Here is a 23,837-nt window from a genome sequence, read left to right on the forward strand (position 1 = left end):
ATTCCCCATGTGTGAGGTTTATAATCCGGAGGTTGCGTTCGTCCGAAGCTTCAAGCAGAGGCTCCAGCTCCATCATTTTTTTGTGTGTCACGTCATTCTCCTGGGCTTCTGGGTTATTTGCAGCGCCCCAGGCCATGACTCCAAGCTCAACGCCGTCACCAAGTGGTGCTCAGACTCCGGCAACTCCAGCTAATGCAAATTGCACATCCTTGAGAAGAACCCCAATGCCGTTGCTATGTTTACAGTAAAGTTCGTGTAACACTCTGCCACTATCTGTACTTCACTCTTCTCTTTCTCTGTGATGTCGCCAAACCAAGTGGCTAGATCTTCTTTCTGAAAGGACTGTATCCTGACGCATGACCGTCCATCGCAAGAATGTTCTCCACCTCCAGACGTCAGATCGAGACAACTACCGGGTTCCATCTTCTTCGTTGACCCCTCTAGCTTGTTCACTGTCTATTCCGACTCCTTACTATGGGGCAGGATCAGCTTGTGTACCATATTCAGAGTTCTCAAGTCTTCATCCTTCGTCGGCGACAGTCTCACTCGCTTCGTGACTTCTTCTATCAGGTCCGCATGGGGATGTGGGCACCAAGAAGGCCTCAGCAACTTCCAAACCGTTCCTAGATTCGTGATCAGCATGCCATTTCCATTTCCCATCTTTATTTCCACCCATTTGATCGAGCGCGGTACGCTAATCACCTCTGGCATCTTCCCAAGTATCAAACCTAGGCTCGGTCTCTCCCTTTCCGCTGGGTCAATTTCAATTATCTTCTCTGTCCAAAACTTCAACAGCTCTGTCACTTCAAAATTCTTGTGGGCATTCACGGCCTCTGAATCCAAGAAAGGGTTGTATGCTATCCCCATTCCTCCAGATACGTACTGCTTTTCCCCCCGTTTGTTGGGTTTCGAATAGTCTCCAGCCAGGGCTAAATTACGATGCACGTCATGCCCGTCTTCGAACTTCTTGTTGTAAAATTTCCGTATTTCGTCAAGTTTCCCACGATTCTCTAGAGACTGTCTGGAGCCATCTTCCTTCTCGATTCCAGTACTTTGGTACACATTCAGGATGACCGTGGAGATCCTCCTTTCCATCGTTCTACTTCCCGTCGCCTTTTGATGACACGTTTGGACGGTGCTGTTGGTCATCACTGATATTATCCACCTCAAGAAACAAATGGCATCTCTTCTCCTCGCTAGACTCAAACCGGAATTATCTCTGGCGATATGCTGTACCAGCATTTGATAAACCTCTATACTCTTGCTGCCCAACTTCAATTTATCGTGTGAGGTCAACACCTCTAGTTCTATTCCCACCAGGCTCAATGCGAACATCAGTTGTCCTGCCGTCCCCTGACAAAAAGATTTGCCATCAATGGCAACACTGACGAGAGTGTTCTCATCGCCTCTTCGAAGTATTCCTGCAGCAGATTTTGCCAAGTTCGTTTCAGCTGATTCCCCAATTCCAACTTGTTAATCTCGGCTTTTGGTTGGGTAGCCCAATTACGACGCTTGCGGGACTCTCCACAATAGAGTTTCTTCAGGCAATCTTCCAGTTTATTTATGGCCTCCAGAGCCACCCACCAAGGTCGAGCTGTATTCCTCGTGGCATTTCTCTCAAGAGGATTGCTAGCTACTTGTTTCCCAGTAGCCTGGTGCTCAATCGAGAGCCATTGTTCGCCAACGTCAACTTCCCACGTCTGTCCACTCGTCGAACCCCTCTTGTTGTTTGCCTTCTGAGGTCGGTGGTCTTCCTCCGTTGCCGAGCTCGTCGAGACTTCCATTCCCTTCATCACTTCGGCCAGCTTCCTTGATGCGGAGCTGCCCTTGTAAGCCGCTGTCTTCCAAACATGGGGGCCGTCTCCTTCAGATTCTTTTCCGAGACTGCGTCCGCCGAGAGACTACTCAACTCTTCTGTCTCCCTTTTCCTCTTCCGAGACCTTATCCCTCTACTTGGGGGAGTTGCCACTATCATCACTGATTCAACTTATTTATCCCGGTCCAGCCTTTCCAACTCTTGCTTCCCCTTCTCGAGCTTTAAGAATATTAATATCTTTAATCATATTACTAGCCTTATTCTTAACATCACTTTCAACCTTAATCATTTTATCATCAGTTTTTTTGTTCAGTGTGGAGCTGTCTTTACATGCGTCCTCTTTGGTCTCTGCTCTTCTTCCCTCAGCTTGACCATCTTGCTCAATAGCTCCTCTATCGCTTTTTTGTCCAGTCCGGGACCCATCAAGACCGGTTCCCCGAACTCACCACAGTGTCCCACAACACCTCTTTGAAGTCCTCCAGCTTAGTCTCGCTCTTCACTTTCAGGTTAAACTCGCTCATGAACTCTCATTACGTTTTCTCATCCAGTGTGTCTAGGAAAATCCATTTGTTGCCTTCAAAAGCGTTCCTGTTGCTTTCTTCTGCGCTCAAGAGTCTCATCCCCATGTTAGAAGTCTGATTCGTTAGAGGTAAATCCAGATCCTTGCGAGGGGATGATGCTAAGGGTGATGTGGCTGTGTTTGCCCAGTCATCTCCACTCAAGTCCTGCAGCAGCTAATGTGTGGTGAAATCCCTTTCAGCTGGGTTCTGCTCAGGCGTATTCCCCACCTCCATTTCGTCTTCCGCTTCACTGAGAGTCTCATCCATACTCTCACCTTCTTCTGATTCAGCTCGTTCATTCTCCAGTGGGTCTCTGAACGTATCCTCCACGGGGCCTTTTTTCTTGTCTCCAGGGGTGCCCACCGACAGGGGTGAGGGTGCTGCTGGATCCAGCTTTTTGTATTCCATGAGGGCTACATATAAGGTGCCTGCCGCATCTAGATTCTTTTCTTCATGCTTCATCTTCAATTGATCCAACCCGTAGGGCGCTCGATATTTCCTCGTGGCGAACTTCGTCTCACCTTTCAAGGCAATGTATCCCTTCTCTACGATCATTCTTCCATCATCCCAAACCGGCAGCATGTTCTCGAACCTAGCCTGCTCGAGCGTTCTCAAGATATCCCGAACCTCGAACTTCGGGGACATTGAGCCTCTCATCTTTTTCGCTTGTGTCGTCCACGAATTTATTTTGATGTCGCACGTGTGGAAATCAATTTCTGCTGAGTATCCAATAAACAAGGGTTCCCAACCGTCCGTGAACTCCTTCTCCTGCTTCTCCACCGTGGCTCTCGCGTGTAGGGATGGGACCACCAGCGGGCTATTTATCATTAGGGTCATCCTTCTGATTATTGGGAACTCAAGGACAGTGGTGGGCAGAACTTCTCTCTCAAGTATCATCTCCAGCTCTCTCTTTACCAGGTCAAAACTTCCCTTCCATGCCGGGATTCTCAAGATTTCTTGCTTATCCGCCGCTAGGGGATTCAAATTCCAGAATTTGGGGTAGACCTCAATGGGACCCTCACATTTTCCCCCCATTCTGCACTGTAACTATCCCCGGAAGTTGAACACCATCAAATCGGGATTCTTCACCTTCCCGAAAAGCACCGTGTCGCTCATCCGTGCCCTCAATTCTTCCTGTCTGCACCAGTTCAGCGCTGCCCATCTAGCACACTTATCAAGCTCACGTGCACCACTGAGTTCCGGTATGCCGCCACGAGCGGATCAGGAAAGGCGTAAGTCACCGCTGGCCCATAGATGCAGGTCACGACCTCGCCAAGCCCCCTGATCATCCCTAGTGGGTCAGATCTCATAGCCAGACACAGATCAGTCAAGAGAGGCATACCTCCATTCGCCTCCTTCAACTCTTGTTTCGTCTTGGGACTCTTTTCTTCGCCTGTCAGGTATCGATTTTGCATCAAGAGATACTCCACCAATAACGTCTTGAGCCCGGCCGTGCACTTATACGAGTAGGCTTCCGCGCTTGGGTGAGTCTTCCCCATCGACAGGGGTTCTTCATAATTCATCAATCGTTGAAATCCCGTTAGTTCCCCGTGGGTCAAGAGCACTAGTGTCAAATATCCATCAACTCGTAGTGTTTCCACAGCCCTAAGGAACATGTAGGCCGGACCCATGTCGAACAAATACCTGGGATAGACCTATTACAGGGCCAACAAGAGATTTATGGGCATGTTCAGCAATTCCTGCACGAACATATCGAAGATGGTATCTTTCGCATAGTACACTCTAGCCATGTACCTCTTCTCCCAACAAGGGCTCAAGAATCTCAAGATCTCGTGATTCTTCTTCGTCTTCAGATTGCCTTCGCGTGTTCCCTCCAGAATCCTTCAACGGAGACTTCATTCGCCGCAGTGACAAAATCTTCCTACTGTCATGTCTCTGCTCTCTGCCACTTCTAGCTGCCCCTCAAGAAATTCCCATATCTGCTTGATGAGAAGTGGTGCATCCTCCCGCGTCTTGTTTGTGGCATTCTCAAGCCTTGGGGTCAGAAACAGCCATCGATTAGACGGTATGCCATCGATACCAATTGTTTTTCGGCCGCAGCAACGTTCTTCCTTTCGTTGCTTGGTCCCCTCGCCTTGCTGGTGGAGCTCGTGATTGTCAGATCCATGCTTCGAAACCACAGACTAGCTGTCAAGTGGCCTATTATCGGGTGATTATCCCTTATTTCTTGATTAAAATTCAATTGCCGAGCCAGGTTCGAGATCTCAAGTAAAAGGACCTCATCCAGTACTATGAGGATATCCTCCAGTTCGTAGAATCACCTTAAGGCATGAGACACATCCGCCCATGCCGCTGCCAGCTCTGACTTCAGAAGCCTCAAGTTTGTCGGCTCCAGCCCGCGATGGGGGGCAGCTATCAGTACCCGCCACGCGTTCCCTTCCGCTATCAAGATCAACATGGCATACACAAACTGCAGAGCAGGAGGTATGCTCGCGTATCCGGGGGACGTCGTGAATACCACTTTCGTCTTAGGTCCAAATCGAGAACTGACATTTTCCTGCACCTCGTTCATCGCGGCAAACAACGTCTGGATAGCCTACCGGATTTTCTTTGACGTAGGTTCATCACCTTTCAACTGCTCTAGAAGTCCAGCCGCATGCAGGTGATCGTTCATTCCTGCGAACAGCAGTAGCTCTGGTTCACAAGGCATCTCTGACTTTATCGCTACCACCAGGGTCAACATCTGGTTCAACTCTGCACCTGGCAGCGAGTATACCAGAGTTTCCGGCCAGAACAACTTGGGAGACGTTCCCTCGAAATCCGATCCCGTCACGATGATCACCCTTGCGGCTGCTGGATCCGCTCTATCGTATACTGCCAGTGTCTTGGACAATTGGGCACTCCCGCAGGGTTTCCCATATCTTGGGTCGTCTGCCAATTTCGCACCCTCGTAAGCGGCGTCTGTTAGATCCATCTCTTTTGGTTCCAGTAGCTTGTCTACTACCCTCAACTGCGCGGGAGTTGCCAATCTGATTCTGGCTATACTCTATACTTGTTCGGTGCTTGGGGGGCTCCACTATGATAATATTCACGACGAGGAAAATGAAAACTTGTATGCCTTCTATAAAATCCTCCTTTTCCACTGAACTGAAATCAAAAGTGGTGTATAGACTTGAATGTTGTGGGTGCAAATCCACCTATGTTGGCCAGACGGTCCGACATCTCGCCACAACGGTTGAGGAACACCGAAAAGAGGATACCCCACTAGGACATATAAGGCAGTGTGGTATTGAGAGTGGTAAGTCGGAGTTTAAATCGAAGATAATCGTCCAGACGTCCAGCAGCATCAAGTTACTTATTTTAGTGGCCCTGCACATTAGGAAAGAGAGACTGGCAACTAACACGCGCGACAAGTTTAGAAGTAGGGAGCTGACACTAAGGCTATAGTTCCAGAATCGAAGTACTCTGTCTAAAACAAAAAAAATTGAAATAACTTACATCATAACATGAAAACTAGCGACGAAACAAAATTTAAAAACAAAGGTAAAAACTCTCAGAAATTTGTCACAAAATGTTTAAAATTGTTACATAATAGTTATTACATAATTTCAGTAAAATTTGTAAAGTTTTGATTGGTTGAATTTTTTAAATTTTGAAATAATGATGTGTATGACAATTTTTATGATCTTTGATCATTTTGTAAGATAGTTAAGAATTTTTAAATCCTGAAGATGCACAAAAGTGTGCAAAAACAATTGTTTCGAATTTACAATTTTAACGCATTCTCAAAAAAATGATAAATTTAGAGACTTTGTAGATGATGGGTATCTTTTTCAGCGGCCAGCGTTTGAGATTCAGGGTGCGGCCGGCCCTAGCACGGCAATTTTTTTGAACAAGTTTTGTAAGAACTTAAGCATCTGTGCTGAAAAACGCAGAGCAGGCAACTTTTTTAAACAGCGAAGCTCACTGGCTATACAGATTGCTTTTGTATATTATATTTTCTTGTGTCGAGTTGCGTGTTTTTATTGAAGAAACGTAACCCGGATCGATTTTAATTGAAATGGACATCAACAGTTGTCATCTTATTTTATCAGTATCACTTCCATATCTAGAAAATTGCAAGGACTTTGACTGGAATACGTGATGAAGGGACTCCTGACTGTAACCTCGGTGAATATGATAGTAATAGTAGTAGTAGTAGTAGTAGTAGTAGTAGTAGTAGTAGTAGTAGTAGTAGTAGTAGTAGTACTCATTCGTGCCCTCAGCACGTCTTGTCGACACCAGTTCAACCCCGCCTCATCCAACACGCTTATTAAGCTCACGTGTACCACTGATTTGCGGTATGCCGCAACTAGAGGGTCCGGAAAGGCGTACGTAACCGCTGGTCCGTAAATACAAGGTACGAGCTCCTCTAGTCCCCTGATCATTCCCACTGGGTCAGATCTCATCGCCAGGCATAGATCGGTCAGAAGAGGGATACCACCATTCGCCTCCCTCCATTCATCTCTCGTCTTTGGATTCTTCTCCTCACCGGTCATGTGTCGGTTTTGCATCAGAATATACTCCACCAGCAACTTCTTCAGTCCTGCAGCGCACTTGTACGAGTAGGTGTCTATACTTGAGTGGGTTTTTCCCATCGACAGGGGCTCCCCCTATTTCATCAACCGATGAAATGACACCAGTTCGCAATGAGTCAGGAGCACCAGTGCCAGATACCCATCAATCCGAAGTGTCTCTCCACCCCGACTGAACATGTACGCTGGATCCATGTTAAACAGGTACCTTGGGTAAACTAAGTATAGGGCCAGCAAGAGGCTTATGGGCATGCTCAATAGTTCTTGCACAAAGGCCCCGAAAATGGTCTCTTTCGCACAAAACACTCCAGCCATGTATTTCTTTTCCCAACAAGGACTCAAAAATTTCAGGATCTCGTGATATTTCCCTGTCCTCAGCTCACCTTTTGCATGCTCCCTCCAGAATCCTCCAATGGTGACCTCGTTCGCTGCCGTGACGAACCTACCCACCGTCATCTCCCTACTCTCGGCTACCTCCAATTGTTCCTCAAGAAAATCCCAGATCTGCTTCACGAGAGGTGGGGCACTCTCCCTTGTCTTGTCCGTAGCATTCTCTAGCATTGGTGTTAGAAACGGCCACCTGCCTCTCTCTTGTGTTTGTCGATATACAATCACTTCTAGTTGTTTTTCAGCCGCAGCCACATTCTTTCTTTCGTTGCTTGGTCCCCTCGATTTGCTAGTGGAGCTCGTGATGGTCAAGTCCATACCTCGGAACCATAGGCTGGCTATCAGGTGACTTATTATTGGGTGGTCATCCCCTATTATCGGACTGAACTTCAGTTGCCTGGCGAGATTCGAGATCTCAAGTAAGAGGACCTCATCCAACACAATGAGGATGTCTGCTAATTCATAGAATCCCCTCAATGCGTGGGACACGTCCGCCCACGCCGCTGCCAGTTCTGACTTCCGAAGTCCCAAATTCGTGGGTTCCAGCTCCCGATTGGGAGCTGCCATCAGAATCCGCCATGCGTTCCCTTCGGCTACTAGGACCATAATGGCATACACAAACTGCAGAGCAGGAGGCATACTCGCGTAGCCCGGGGACGTCGTGAATGCCACTCTTTTCCTGGGTCCGAATCGAGAGACCACAGATTCCTGCACCTCATTCATTGCAGCGAACAATGTCTGGATCGCTTTCCAGATCTTCTTGGGCGTTTGTGCTTCGCCTTTCAGGTGCTCCAGTAGCCCTGCCGCATGCAAGTGATCGTTCATTCCTGTAAATAGCAGCAGTTCTGGCTCGCAAGGCATCTCCGATTTGGTTGCCACCACCAGGGTCAGCATCTGATTTAACTCCGCACCAGGCAGCAAATACACTAAGGTTTCCGGCCAATATAGTTTCGGGGGCGTCCCTTCGAAATCCGAGCCCGCCACGATGATTACCCTTGCCGCTCCCGGGTCCAATTTATCATATAATGCCAACGACTTGGCCAAATGTGAGCTTCCGCACGGTTTACCATATCTCGGATCATCGGCTAGCTTAAAACCCTCTTACGCGGCATCCGGGAGCCCCATGTCTCTCTACTCAAGCAGCTTCTCCGCCACTCTTAACTGTGCGGGAGGTGCCAACCGGATTCGGGCTATGCTTGCTCGATGTTTGGGAGGTTCCACTATGAGTCCTGGACTCCCCAACTGCTTGAGTGGCCTATAGTTGATTGGTCGCATCACCGACTTCATCGGGATCCCAGTCAAGTCTGCTGTCTCCATTATCATCGCTCTTGAGAAATGTGCCTCGTGGGCCTTTCCACGCAGTGGTGTCGACTCAGGTTCTCGTGTGACACGTTCCACGCAGTGGTGTCGACAACCAATCCACGCAGTGGTGTCGACTCAGGTTCTCGTGTGACACGTTCTTGAGTACCAGAACCTCTGCAAATACCTGTCTGCATTCCAAATTCTCCAGATCCAAATCTTTTACCCTCTCCAGATATCGCGTTTTACTCGCCTCTGCCGGTCTCTCCACCCTCTTGTTGTCCACCACTACCACCGAAGACACCAACGAACTCTGGGGCGTGGATGACTCTGCCTCTTCGGCTTCCATCGGTGTGGATCCTGGCTGTCTGCTCCGGCTACTCCTTGAGCTGTCTCTCGAGTCGACTCTCGCTCCTAGACGGCTGGATAGGGGTCTAGGGGTAAAGAAATGAGGTATCGGGGGTGGACCCAAGGTAAACTGGGCCGTTTCCAGCAGGTCCGACTCTAGCAAGTTCATGTGCCTCTGGAAGACACCATTCAGACATTCCGTTCCCTTGGGCGTATCAAAGTGGATGCCGTCCGAGGACTAATTGTCTGGAAGGGAGCGTTCCATCAGGTCGGCCACATCTAGTAATCTCAGAGGGAGCACGCTTCTTTGCTGAATCTGTTTGATTAATTCGTTAATATTGCGCACCTTCTCATTCATCTCCATCGCATGTTGGTCAAACTTCATGTTGTATGGGACAGTACAGATGGTGAATATCGCGGGTTCAAGACAAAGTCTCAGCTCCTGAAGGATGCAACTCATCTTCTCGTGCAACCTCATCACTTTCCTTGACTCTCCTCTAGACACGTCATTGGTCCCCATCATTAAAGTGACCGCCTTACATCTTTACCATATCCAGCATCTCCAGGGACGCCAACATGTGCGGCGTCGCAGCTCCAGAAAAACTCAAGACTCCAACCTGCCAGTGTGACTGGATTCGCGTCAGTACCCGTATTAAGCTGTCCCCTATGATCAGAAAAACCGCACCCTCCGGTATTTTGGGTTGAGTGAAATACCCAGCCCAGGCCGCGTCATGGAAACAGTCCAGTCCATTCGGTTGTGCCTGTGATATGCGTCATCCGTATTCTTCTTGTAGCTCGCGATTATCACACTCCTGACTGGATGGTCCCTCCAAGTAGGAGGTCGCTCTTCTCTCATCGAATCGTCACGGGTTTTCGACTGTAAGCTTTCATGTAGCTCCTTAAGACGTTATGAGCTCGAGCCGATTTGGCTACTGCTTGGTGTTGAACTGGGTGTATATCCCGGGAGCGTGACCTCCATCAATGGCCGTATCGGTTGCGTGTCCAGACTGTGTACAGAAGACATCGGCTCGGGTGGTATCCACACCTCTAGCCCTTCATTCATGTGCTTCTGGCCTGCTCGGTCTAAATTGAATCGACCACTGGGACGAGGAACCTCATCCACCTCCATTGGCGACTCTGGTCTCGATCCAGTTGCGGCTGGTTCTATCGTCCTCGTCATCTTTTCCTTCTGTCTCGCGAACTCTCGTTGTCGCCTCTGAAACTTTGCCATTTCCGACTTCAGCTGTTCACAGTCCGCCTCGTTCTCGCGGACCTTCTGCTCCTGCTGGTATTCCGCTCTGATCATGTTGAGATCACGCCTCGCCTGATCCCTCGCTTGATCTCTTTGAAAATTTGCCTGGTCCCTTTTGAGCTTCGCACCGTCCCTGTCAAGGTTCGCCTTGTCTCGTTCCCTTTGTTCCCTCTCTAGTTCCCTCTTCAAGCTACTGAGGTCCGGGTACGCTTCCTCTGTCTATTGAGACCGTATCATAGACAATGGCCTGCTAGTGGAATGGGCCGCGAATCCCGCTGGAGGTCTGGTGGGGAGTGGAAATTCTCCCGCACCATATTCTGTGTTGTTGCTCAAGCCGGCGTTTCTTGCCAAGTCGAGTCTCCTCACGCCTCCACCCACGTTCCAGGATAACCAACTGGTCTGCTCCTGATTGGATATCCCCTCTGATGTGTAGCCAACCATCAAGACAGCTTCTGTCGCTGATTCCCTACATTCACCCTGCGCCTCTAACTGCAGGATGGCGTTCAACGCACAACATCTTTCATCGATTTGGGTGTAGTCGAGATCCCTCAAGCGTTTGTATAGTTAAGGTTTCCAAAAAAGATCCGCCATCGTCATAATCTTCAGATTATCTCACGTGTCAACCAACTTGAGAAATACCTTACCAGTTAGACTTGAGAAATACCTTTTCCCCAATTGATACTTGAGAAATGTTTTCCTTCAATGCTGCTGATAGTGATCTTGCTCAAGACCTTCTTTCTTCTTTTAAATGAGTGCGGCTAGGTCGTCAACTCAATTTTGCAAATCAATCTGAAAATAAAACCCAGTTTTTAGAATGAGATGTCGTGTGCCTAACCTAAGCCCCCCCAATAATGTGTTTAAAACATTATCCCACCAATTATTTACTAAAACAATTCAATAAGTGATTTTAAGAGCATGCAGATTCATTTAATGTTTTAGCACCATTAATTCTCTAAGATTTAATTGTCATGTCAATTACTTTAAAAGCCGTCTACCTGACTCGTCTACCTGAATCCGTCTACCTACCGTTATCTCCACTCTGCAAAGACCACGTGTAGGATGGCGTACAATTCCCTAGGGCTCAACTTGCCCCTGTTAGGGTCATAGACCGGCATCGAGACCTCCAATATCCCTCTTTCAACCATGAAGTCCCTCAGCCTCGTTAGTGCCAACATCACGTGTTCGGGGTCTATCATGTTCCTTTCATTGACCCTTGTTACCAAGAAGCACAGGTATTTGCCCGGAACTTATGAAACTGAGGGAGGAAGCGTAGCCATTCCTCCCAGCCCCAGTCTCTGTCTAAATAGAAACTCCACCTTCTGATACTCTCTCTTGAAATCGGCCTCCAGTCTTGATTTGAAGCTCATGTCTGCCATTATACAGATCGCGCTTGTCCTGTCTGACAAGATGAAGTCGCTGTCCAAGATCAAGATGTTCTCTGAATATTCATTGGGTATTTCAAATTTTGTCTTGAAATATCGCCCTATGGTAAGCTCAGCCTCCTCTTGATCCAATTCTAGCCCGCTGGTCTCTCTCACTTCCCTGAGCTTCTTTATCATCAAATTTTCGGTGTAGGTAAGTCCTACCCCTACTCCCCAGACAAAAATATTTATCGACGTCGCCGTCGATGATGCCGAGTCTAAGTTATCTGGTGGTACCTCGAGCGGCCTGTCGGTTGCTGTCCAACCGAAGAGTGGGTCTTTTGTCTTCACGTGTTTTTCCGATGACACGTCGACCTGCTGGATACTTTGCTCTTCATCCCCCTCATTCTTGAGACCACGCATCCATTCCAGTATCCTCAAGTTTGTGTTCTCCCTCCTTTCTATCTGGCTCTGCTCCAGATCTGTTTCTCGTTCAGGTATCGAGTCATTCTCCTGCAAGTAGTGCTTGCTGTCGTTGATTATTTGCCATTCATCATCGGCCACCAGCTCGCCCACACTCACTAACTCTTCGCCTATCTCATCAGAGTGTATTTTGTCAATCAAGAAGTCATCCCCGTACCTGTTGTATCTCATGCTTGTCATCTTGCGATTGCCAGTCCTTGTTTCTGCTGTCCTCGGCAAGTCTGTTTCCGTCCTTTTCGGCACCTAATTCATCTCTGGGTCATTCCAATCTTCTTCCGCAAAGGATCCCGCATCTGAGTCTTCAACTATTTTCTCATTATCATCCATGCTCACGTCTTCGTTGCCATCATTCTTCTCTCTGGTGCCTATCTCGTTCACTTCGCAAGCTGGTTCTACCAATGGGTACTCAAGTCCTTCCATGTTCTGCGCTACACACCAGTTCTCCGGAGATGGGATATGAGGTTTCAGATTTTCATAGTGCGCTGCACGCCCTGTACTCAAGCGGTAGAACCGTCCCTGCTGATGTACCTCCGTTATCATGAACGGTCCTCGCCATTTCTTTAGTAGCTTTTTCGTCCCCTTCGGAGGTATGTTATTCTGGAAGACCCTGACATATTGTCCCACTGCATACTGTTTCGCTTTACGTATATTCTCATCGTACTTCTTCCGCTGCCTCATTTGTGCTTGCGCCGTGTTCCTCCTGCAGAGCTCGTTTAATTCCTGTTGTGTTTTGACCGCTTCTTTCACATAAGCCTGAGGCGACGTCTTTTTCCCTTCGTATTCTGGGTAAAAGAATGTTAGGGGCATCGCTTTTTCCCTGCCTGTCAACATCATGAAGGGACTGATTCCTGTTGTCGAGTGTTGCGTGCTGTTATACGCCCCTACCACTTGCGGCAGATATTTGTCCAAGTCTGTCATATATCTCGTTCAATACACCCTGAGCATGTTCACGAGCGTTCTGTTTTGTCTCTCAACTAGTCCGTTAGTCTGGGGATGGTAAGTAGTTGAGTGTGCTTGAGCAATGTAGGATCTCCTCATCAACTCTTTTGTTAAGTCCCCAGCGAAGGAATTACCGTTGTCCGACTGGAATGTCATCGGAAAACCATATCGTGATATCTAATGTGTTATCAAATGGTCACAAGTCTCCTCCGCTGAGGTTGTTTGACATGGCACCGCTTCTGCCAACTTCGTAAAGTGATCTATTATAACCAGTAGTGATTATATCCCGAGTCTGTCATGCAGACCTTCTGATGGTCTATCTGCACGAGTTCGGTAAACTCCGAGCTATCTACGGACTTGAGTGGGAACTTCATTTTCTTTATGGATCTTTCACTTGTAAACACGTCAGGCATGCGTTCACCCACCTCTCGCAAGCCTTTCTTAACCCTGGCCAGTCAAACCTGTGTAATATTCTTTGTTGTACTTTGTCTATCCCCTGATGTCCCATTTGGTCGTGCGATCTGAATAATACTTCCGTCTGGTACAACTGTGGTAGTATGATGAGGTTGTGCGTGTGTAGTATCTTCTCCTCATCTTTTCTTCTACAAGCTACCACACAATCAGCTGCGTGATAGAGTATATCTTTTCTCTCCTTGTAGAACTGGCTCAAGATCTTTTAACTGTCCTCCTCCAGATCACTTTTCTCTTTGACTCCTGTCTGAATCCATTTGGAGAGATTGCTCGTCATATTTTCATTCTTCTGGGCTTGTATCAGATCTGACAGCCTATATCTCGCCTTGACGTGTTCCTTCAATGCCATTATCTGACCATTCATTTCTTCGGGATTGTAGATATCGTCCTTCAGTTTGACTCAAACTATCCTTCTTAAGATTTTCCTGTCATCTTCAGGCACCAGGTTTGTTCTGACCTTTGAATTGCACGATAGCTCCCTGAACGGTTTTCTTGATACTGCAATTTTCTCGAGTTCTTCACCTCTGCAAACCTCTTGCTGATCCAAACTGAACGTCCCTGAGGAAGTGTCAGTTTGTAGTTCCCTGTCGCGGTGCCTCATCTTCTCCTCTGCCAATATCATGCATAGACTATCCTGATCATTGCTGCTCTTCTCTGAGTCTTCATCCCATTCATCGGACTCCCCGGACAACTTCTCTTCTTCAGCATCTTCTTCTGATGTGGCCCACTCCCCGGACTCTTGACTCAATCCAAGGTGTTCGGCCTTCTCGTTAAATGTCACTTTCTTCTTTCGAACCATGGTTCGCCTTAGTATCTCTTCCGGGATCTTCTCTACTAGTGACTGCACGAAATCCTTGCCATCTAATTGCTTTTCGTTCAACGAGTCCTCGCCATACGCTGCCTCACCTCTTCTCAGTATTGAGACTTCTGGTTCGTCTCTATCACTGGTCTGGACAATGGGTCTTTCGACTGCTAGACTCTCAAGTAATCACCTCAGGTCCTCACCTATCTTCGCACTTCCCCCCTCTACCTGTTTGAGATCGTAACTTTTCGCCTTTAGTGTTTCCCTCACTATTTTTGACTTGAGCATTACATCCATTGGCATCCCTCCATTTTTCTTCAAGATTGTTCTCTCTGGCCGCTCTTCTGGCAATTCGGGATGATCCTCTATTGGTTTACCTGACTTGTCGAGCCATCTTGTGAGTGGAAGGCTGTCGTATGTTTCTTTGTCCATAAAAGAGAAGCCATCTTTGATTTCTGGCTTGTCTGCCTCCCTTTGTTCCTGTCTTTCGTAGAATTCCATCTTTTTACTCAAGTTATGGGCATTTTCATGTTTGTCCCTTATTCTGCGTTCAATGATCATATTGTAGCCATCCAAGCAAACTATCTATCTCCCAATGTAGCTCTGATCCATTGAGTACGTTTTCAACCAGCTTAGTGCTCTATTGTCGACCCGTAACTTGAATGGCTCGCTACCTACGTACACCCTGTATTTCTCAACAAAGGTGGCAACCGCAAACATTTCTGCCTTGGGCGCGCCGTACATCATTTCTGTATCACTTAAGACTTTGCTCCCGTATGCTATCGGTCTCAAGACTGTCTTACCGTTCCATTCCTGCTCTCGATGGAGTATGCCCGAGATCGCTACCACCGACGCATCCGTGTCCAGCACGTACATCCCTTTTTCCGTCGGCACTCCTAGCACAGTTGCTTCACACAACTCCTTCTTTATCCTCTGGAATGACTCTTCCGCTGCGTTGTTCGGGTGTTCCACGTGAATTTCTTGCCTTTGTGCCTCATGAGTTGTTGCATCGGGTACACTTGGTCTGCATAGCCTATAATGAATTCCCTGTGATAGTTCGCAAAACCCAAGAAGCTCATCAGTTGATTCTCCGTTTTCGGTGATTTCCAAGTCAGCACCGCTTCTACTGCGTCTGGGTCTGGTCTGATGCCATGTTTATCTACCATCCTCCCCAGGTATTTAAATGACTCCTTGAGTATATCGCACTTTGATGGCTTGCATTTTATTCCTGCTCTTTTCATACAAGCGTACACCTCATGTAGTCGCTCGATGTGGTCCTCTAGTGTATATGTCGCTATTACCACATCGTCCACGTAGCACATCACCAGCTTGCCATATTTCTTCGTTACACTTGTCAATGCGTGTGCCATCAATCGTTGAAATATAGCCGTGGCGTTGCAAAGGCCAAAGCGCATACTATTCCATTGAAACAGCCCTAGCTCGCAACCAAACCCTGTTTTGTACCTGTCCTGCTTCCTCAGTGGGACCTGCCAAAAAACCGAACCTTATTCAAGAGTTGTAAAAAAATTTGCGTCCCCTAATTTTGAGAGGCTCTGATCAATCCTATGTATGGGACAGGCACCCTTCACCGTGACGGAGTTCAGATATCGAAAGTCACAACAAAACCTTGGTTGGTCGCCTTTCTTCTTAGCCATCACTATTCCACACGCCCACGGTGACCTGAATGGTTCTATCATATCATACTCTAGTAGGGTTTCAATTTCTTTTCTACATGCATCCGATTTGTTAGGGGTCATACGCCTCGCCCCCTCGCTGTGTGGCACCGCCGACTCTTCTAGCTCTATTTCGTGTTCGACAAGGTTACAACATCCGATGTCTGCTTTATGTTTCGAAAAAACGTCCTCGTTCCGATTTAGTACGTCCTTGATGGCTTCGAGCTGTTCGTCCATCATCTTGCCCCTCAAGTGCTCTATTTCTACTAAAACCGGTTAATCCCTTTCCAATTCCTCTAGTGTGGGTCTTTCCGGTAAATTCGAACAGCTTGAAAGTCCATCGTCTGTCTCTGACTTAAGCGATTTCACAAGACCTGATGAATATTTTATTTTCTTCAATCTTCTCAAGATACAAATTTAATCCCTATGATTTGCACAATCAAGAACTTCGTTTTCTTTTACTTTTTCAGTCATTTCATATCGAGTTTTCGCAGGTAGAGCGTATCCCAATTGCCTTCCCCTCTGGATCGTGATAGGTATATCAAGGGTATTCAACGAGACACTGACGCAGAGGCCACTCTTGGTTATCGAGAAGGATCTTCCTAAAATAGCGGCACTTGGACTATTTGGATTTGGGACTATGCATCATTGCTTGTTGTCACTTAGTTCATTGTAATTTTTCGACCACAAGCTTACTATTACCACTTCTTTTGCTTTCAACCTTACCCTCCTACTCAAGAATACCGGTGCTTTGTTCTCATTCGCCATTATTAAATTTACCGGTTTAATCCGTACTTCCTTTCCGGGTTCCGAATGCTGATCATCGCATTGTTTAGATCAATTGTTACATCGAAATTCCTGATAAAACTCTGCCTAAAATGATTTGGTCAGACTGATCAAGATTCTCCACCACGAGGAAGCTCATCCACAAATTGCGTTTCCCCAAGTTTAAGGCTATTATTGGTGTTCTGCCTAGTACCTGCAGCGCCCCTTTGTTTGCTGCTGACTGCCGTATTCTCGAATCTATCAAGTCATCTTTGTCGAATTCCATCCTGTTCCATGTTTCGATTGGTATGACGCTCAAGACTGCTCCTGTGTCCAATAAACCACGCAGTTGAGTCTTATTTCCACTTATGTCTATTACATGCCCAGATACGTCCTCTTCCGTCCCTATATGCATCGCATCTTCTTCCAACATGGCACAGTGTCCAATCGATCTCACTTTTAGTTCTTCTCTACCCACGTAGATTTGCCCGGCTAGGTCTTCATCACATGTTATCATTGTCTTCGTGTAGATGTTTATTCCATCTATGTTTATTTCACCTCATGTGGACCATATCCTTCCGTGTACCTATTGTCGACGCAATTTGACTTGCTGCTACTCCTCGCGAGTAGTGCCCTCACGGCTCTAAAAATTGTTTGCGGGCTTACTGTACTCAAGTAATCTGCGTACAAATCGATGTGCATTATCGTCTGATCGCTCGGTTCACTCAGGTTTCTTGTTACTTCGTGACCGCCCACTGTGATCATCGACATTATTCTCGCTCCAATTTTCGTTTTGCCAAATGGTTTTCCCGTCACCATCTGTAGAGTGTTGCAATTACCACCGTTTGTTGCATTCTCTGTGGCCCCCGGCACTGAGATCGTTCTGCAGAGTGTCTCATTCAATTTCTGCTTCTCTATCTCCTGCCTAACTCGTTGCTCGATTTCTTTCGTCTAGCCAAGTCTAGCTTCACCTTGTTGATTGCTTCTGCAGCAGCTTTCTCGTAGTTTATCTCCAGTGAATTCCCGACCTCGACTTCCATTGCATTTCTGACTTGCGTTACCGTTATCACCGTCTTTGTTGGTAATTCCCCACTCGCTGCCTCTGTGCTCTTCAAATCGATTTCGGCTTGCCTCTTCCTCGTATTCTGTACCGCAGCCAGCGCTAATTTATGTTTGGGATGATGTTGATTCTTCACCGCCTCCCAAAATAACGGACAGTCCATCCTGAAATGGCCCTCTCAGTTACAGAAGAAGCACCTTGCGCCTATTTTGATGATTAAGCCACTATGAAACTCGTGTTCCTCCGTTTGGCTCATGTCTTCTTCGTCCGAAGCGTATCCCAGAATTTTCAAGCCTTGTTTGTATATCGTGCAACCCGCCACGTGCTGACCCGCTGATCCGCAATTTGCGCATGACCTACGTTTATCCATATCATCTCTCGGCTTGTACCATGACGACCTTTGCTGTTGGCCTCCCCCTTGCATTTTCCTGCCCTCTGAGTACGAATACTTCTTCGGTTTCGTCAACATGTATTCCCTCGACTTTTGTCTCATCTCTTCCGGGGTTGGTGCATTATCCGCGAAAGTGTATAATACGTTGCCAACATCGTTCTCAAGTCGTCACTTTTTACCCTGTCGATGAACTTTGAGGCGATGCTGAAAATTCTCCTGTTTGTCGATTCTTCCGGATCAATCCTTCTTCTCAGGATCTCAAGATCATCCAGGAACTTATCGACTGACTCGTCGTCCCTCTGACTTCTTTTTTCAAATCTCATCATCGCTTGGTGGCCCTTCATCCCTGAGCCGAATCGATTCAACAGTATTTCGAATATCTTTTCCGCCGTCTCAAGTTCCTCCTCCTTCTTTGCCACTACGCATTTCAACGATGACTTCCACCCATGTGTCAATGCAGCCATCCGAGTAGTCTTTGAATTCTTTAGGCTTCGTGAAGGTCTTCCTGGATTTACAACTTCCTGCATCACTCGAGTCAGTGTTCCTTGTCGCGAACACTTCCAGTGTTCTGTTCATCATCTCCCAGGTGCTTGCCCATGTCATGGCGTCAGGTGCTACATTAGTGTTCGTACTTGAGTCCTATCGTGACTTCCACCCATGTGTCAATGCAGCCATTCGAGTAGTCTTTGAATTCTTTAGGTTTCTTGAAGGTCTTCCTGGATTTACAATTTCCTGTATCACTCGAGTCAGTGTTCCTTGTCGCGAACGCTTCCAGTGTTCTGTTCATCATCTCTCAGGTGCTTGCCCATGTCATGGCGTCAGGTGCTACATTAGTGTTCGTACTTGAGTCCTCTCGTGCATTCGTAGTGTTTGAGGTTCCACCCTTCATGATGGTCTTGGACCCCCTGCCCCTGTGCCCGTTGCAATCTTGCGCTGTAATGTTTCTCAAGAGAGCATCCAGTTTGGACTGTATGGCACATGAATTTTCTGCTTGGTCTCTGCTCATTGTGTCCATTCTCGTCTCTAGATTCCACAATTTTTCGTTCACGGTATCGTACCGTTGCTTCATTTCCTGCATGTCCTTTTTGATATGTTTCTCACGCTCTTTGTCGGTGGCCTCTACTTTTCTTCTGTCGCCCTTGCCAGGTTGAAGGAATTGTCCAGGTTCTCGTTCTTGTTGTATCGTATATCTTTTTTTTTAGCATTTGTCGAGCTCCAACTTTGCCATCAAGTCACCCAGCTCAAGAGAAGTTGTTTTTTCATGGCTAGCTGTTGCCCCACTTTTGATCTGCTCATCGTCTTCTTTGCCCTCTGTTGTTTTTGCAGAAACTGTTCCAAATATTTTGCTTTTCTCGGTCGTTTGTACCACCTCCTACTTCCCTCTTGGTTTCATTCCGACCATCGCTGCAATCCTCTCCGTGAACTACGTTCTTTTTGCTTGAGAATCCTCTTTTATCGTTTGCGGCGTTGTGTCGTCTACAGTATCAATTGGTGAAAACTCTATCGTCTTCTTGTCTTGTTCTTCCACATTTGGCATTGGTGTTGATTCCGTTGTTTTCCTTTGCACCTCTGATCTGGTGTCTCAAGATCAATTTCTATAGCCGGTACAGTTGGTCCTTCCACAGCGCTTTCTTTCGTCTTGTGTTCTTTTGCGCTTCTTGTGTTGACAATGTTCTCTGAAAAGTTCTTTCTCATTACTTTCGGATCCGACAGTGTTGTTCTTCTTTGCGACGAGTTATGATTTTTCTTTGTTTCTTGAACTCTGCTATCGGTACCCTACTTTGCCTCATGATTTTTATTTACAATTTTCTTTTTTTTTACAATATTATTATTTACAAATTTCTACTCTAAAATTTAAAAAATCTGAAAATTTTTTTTTCCCAATTCTCTTAATAAAACATCATTCGAGTCGTAATCTTTATATTGTGGCTTAAGCTGTTTTTTTTTCGTTCTGACAGGTTCCTGGTGCTTTTACTCAATTGTTGTCACACCTCGCACTGTCCCAAGACCCCTTTCTTGTAGTACTGCGACACTTCACACCGTCCCAAGACTTAGTGTTGGGACACCTCGCACTTACTCTAAAGTTGGGACACTTCGCACTGTCCCAAGACCACCCACTCAAGCGTTGGGGCACTTCGCACAGTCCCAAGACCCTTTGTCCTAGTGTTGGGACACTTCAGACTGTCCCAAGACCTAGTGTTGGGATACTTGGCACTGTCCCGAGACCTTATACTCAAGTGTTGGGAAACTTCACACTGTCCCAAGACCCTTCGTCCTAGTGTTGGGACACTTCACACTGTCCAAAGACCTAGTGTTGGGACACCTCGCACTGTCCCGAGACCTTATGCTCAAGTGTTGGGACACTTCGCACTGTCCCAAGACCCTTCGTCCTAGTGTTGGGACACTTCAAACTGTCCCAAGACCTGGTGTTGGGACACCTCGCACTGTTCCAAGACCTTAGACTCAAGTGTTGGGACACCTCGCACTGTCCCAAGACCACCCACTCAAGTGTTCGGACACTTCGCACCGTCCCAAGACCTAGTGTTGGGACACCTCGCACTGTCCCAAGACATCTTACTCAAGTGTTGGGACACTTCGTACTGTCCCAAGACCTCCCACTCAAGTGTTGGGACACTTCGCACTGTCCCAAGACCTCCCACTCAAGTGTTGGGACACTTCGCACTGTCCCAAGACTGCCTGCTCAAGTATTTAGACTCCTCGTACTGTCCCAAGACCTCTTCTTTCCAGTGTTGGGACAGTCGGATCTTTTCTTCTTCGGTGTTGGGACACTTAGATCACTATCCCCGGTACCACCACTTGAGCCCTAGTGTTAAAAGTTTCCCAAAACCAAATCTTACTGACAAAAATTTTTACCTACTAGCCCCCTATAATTATCTCCCTCTATTAATCCGATGCAAGTCGAAACACGACTTGTTAGCAAGTCAAGTGTCTAGTGATCACCTTCTTCAAAAACCGCTAACATTAGTTCCAAAAACGTAAAAATTTAGGCAAGAAAAATGATAAAAAACAGAAAAAGGTACCTGCCTAAAACTCAAAGGTGACCAATGTAAAAAAATGTCTGGTATCTGATTTTCACGCGTTTTCTACCCCCTACTAACGATCTATTGGATTATTCTCCTTTCGGGTATTTAAAAACGGTCTATTTTTGATCTCCCTACCCGATCCTACCAGGTTACCTACCTTAATTCGATCTTAAATTTGCATATCCCCGCGTTGCAACTCTTGTTTTGGGTCTAGAGATGAATTTTCCCAGACTCTGGCTATACTAATGTAAATAAATCGACGATATCGATTATTTAGTTGCTATAATGTGTCCCCCCTTTTTACAATTTGCAACCGCCAACCTCTAACTTAACCAGCCACCCTTCTAACTTCCCCCTATTTAGCCCCCCTCTTAAGCCGAAAATTACCTTAAGCGCGATGGTTGCTAAACCTCATGAAAGAAAACCGTAAAACCTGTTTCTAAGCTCTGCTCAAGTAAAAACGTATCCTCAAAACAGTGGGATCCGCTTATCCAATTTTACACTTATTTCCTATAACGTAATGTGGGTTCTAACGATACCCGATTGACCAAATAGAACACCCCAGTGAGTCCTTCTCTGTTTGTTCCGATTCCGTGCTGGTTGTCTCCTTGGCGTGTCCAGCACCACTCTCCAGCACCACTTTCCTACTTGGCTGGTCACCCGTTCCAGTCAAGTCTCCTAGTGGTCTGTCGATTGACCAGACAAAACACCCTGTGTTCCCTTCTCTGTTTGTTCTTGTCTGTGCTGGATGTCTCCTTGAAGTTTTCAGCACTTCTCGGGTCCCCTTCCTGAGAACCACTTTCCCATTTGGCTGGTCACTTGTTCCAGTCAAGTCTCCTAGTGGTCCGGTGAAGTTGCAAGCTATCTGAAAACCTTTAACAACGCCCTACAATTGGGCAGCTGTATAAAGTTGCTGACTTGATCGAAACGATCGGTCTTATTGGAAAACAGTATGGGTATACAATTTCAATTAATATTAAGGTGTGATCCACCCAATCTGGAAGTCAAAGCCACTGTCCTTTTTATGTTTTTTGGTTTTTTGTTCCTTTTTCTATTCTGTTTTTTTTTGGTTTTTTGTTTTGCATTTTGTCTTTTGCTCAATATTTGTCCCCCTAGTTACGCCCTTACTCGGTTAGCTAGGCCTCGTTTGGAGAGCGTACAAGGAAATTTTCTCGAGTTTTCTTAAAAAGCTATCATGGTACAACCGGAAGGTTTACACGCTCCCGCTGAACCGTACCACCGGTACTCTAGAATGGGCATTGTAACATTCGCCCGGAAGATACATATCGACGGAAAATAAAACTAAGTCCTAAGACGACTGGCTTACGTCTAAACAGAGCTTTACATGCTTTTCACCGTCTCTACAAAGCCAGTTCTTTTGGTGGTCTTTTCAACATCGGGTCGACAAAAATGTTACTGTTCTCCGGCTTCGACCAGAACGCTCAAATTAACTTAATTACATGCAGAATAGTGAGACCATGGGTGGGTCTCAGTATCCCCAGACCACGAGGTCACTCCTAAAATCAGGGCTACTACTATTCATTGAATTATTATTGTTTTTGCTCAGTAGATAAAAATCATCATCTCCATCGAAGATGAATCAACCCTTTCCCCCAACTCCTAGCAAAATGAATTCAGATGTTAATTAAATTCAACTCAGGACATTATAGGAAAGCTAAAAGTTTATATAAAATGCTATGAGTTTCAGTCCCGAGACCCCTCCGGATTCTCGAATCCGGGGACATAAGACTCTTATTCTCCTTCCGGAAGGCTGTCTCCCACCCTTCACCGTTGTTCGCAACGGCCTTGCAACTATTGTAACGACACAAAAATTGCATCTCGGAACGGTCTCTGCTATTTCTGCTCGTCTCTAATTCCGATTCTAAGTTTTTTCGTTGTTATCGTCGCAACTACTGTTGTTGTTGTGTCCTATTTCCGTTCTTTTTCCAAAATGGCTGTTTTTGACGTTTCTTCGAATTATTAAAATTTAGGAATTTCCGAATCCTACAGCCTTCACGATTTGTCCAATTGTCCGAATAACGCTCTTATTCCTTCAAAACCGCCAATTCGGAAGGTTCGCTGCTAAAAACTCGAAATTGCTGCATCTGCATTTTTGTCCATTCTGGTCGAATGTCACATACTCCGCGGACAGTCCGGTCAATGTTCCCATTGAATCTCGCAATAAACGTAAAATTGGTACAGTGTCATCGAACAGAATTTACAAAATACACGAAATTACTTTTATCTACGTCATATCGACTCACTGCAGAAAATAAATGGCATCATACTACGTCACTATAGCCTTCCAATTTTTTCACTAATCTGCACATTGAGGATATGACCTAAGATAAAAATATTTTTTATGACTTCCAATGGCAATGTCCTGATTTAAAACTTTTTCTCCTAGATTTTTAAAAGATGTTGCTTTGCAGGAGAGCCCTGCCAACCAACAAGCTAAAATTATCCTACTATGCTTCTTCCCTTCGGAAATCTTGCTTGTTATTGTCTTGAATATTAAAACTAAGTAACTCTGTGGTTAGAAAGAACAATGAAACAATCTCCCTCTTCAAGAGATTACCCAAGCCTTTCATGTCACGACAAAGTGATCAGTTCTCCTAGATGATTAAAAACAGTCATACAGGCTGGAATAT

This window comes from Symsagittifera roscoffensis, chromosome 6, assembly GCF_963678635.1.
Source record: "Symsagittifera roscoffensis chromosome 6, txSymRosc1.1, whole genome shotgun sequence".
Lineage (NCBI taxonomy): Eukaryota > Metazoa > Xenacoelomorpha > Acoela > Convolutidae > Symsagittifera > Symsagittifera roscoffensis.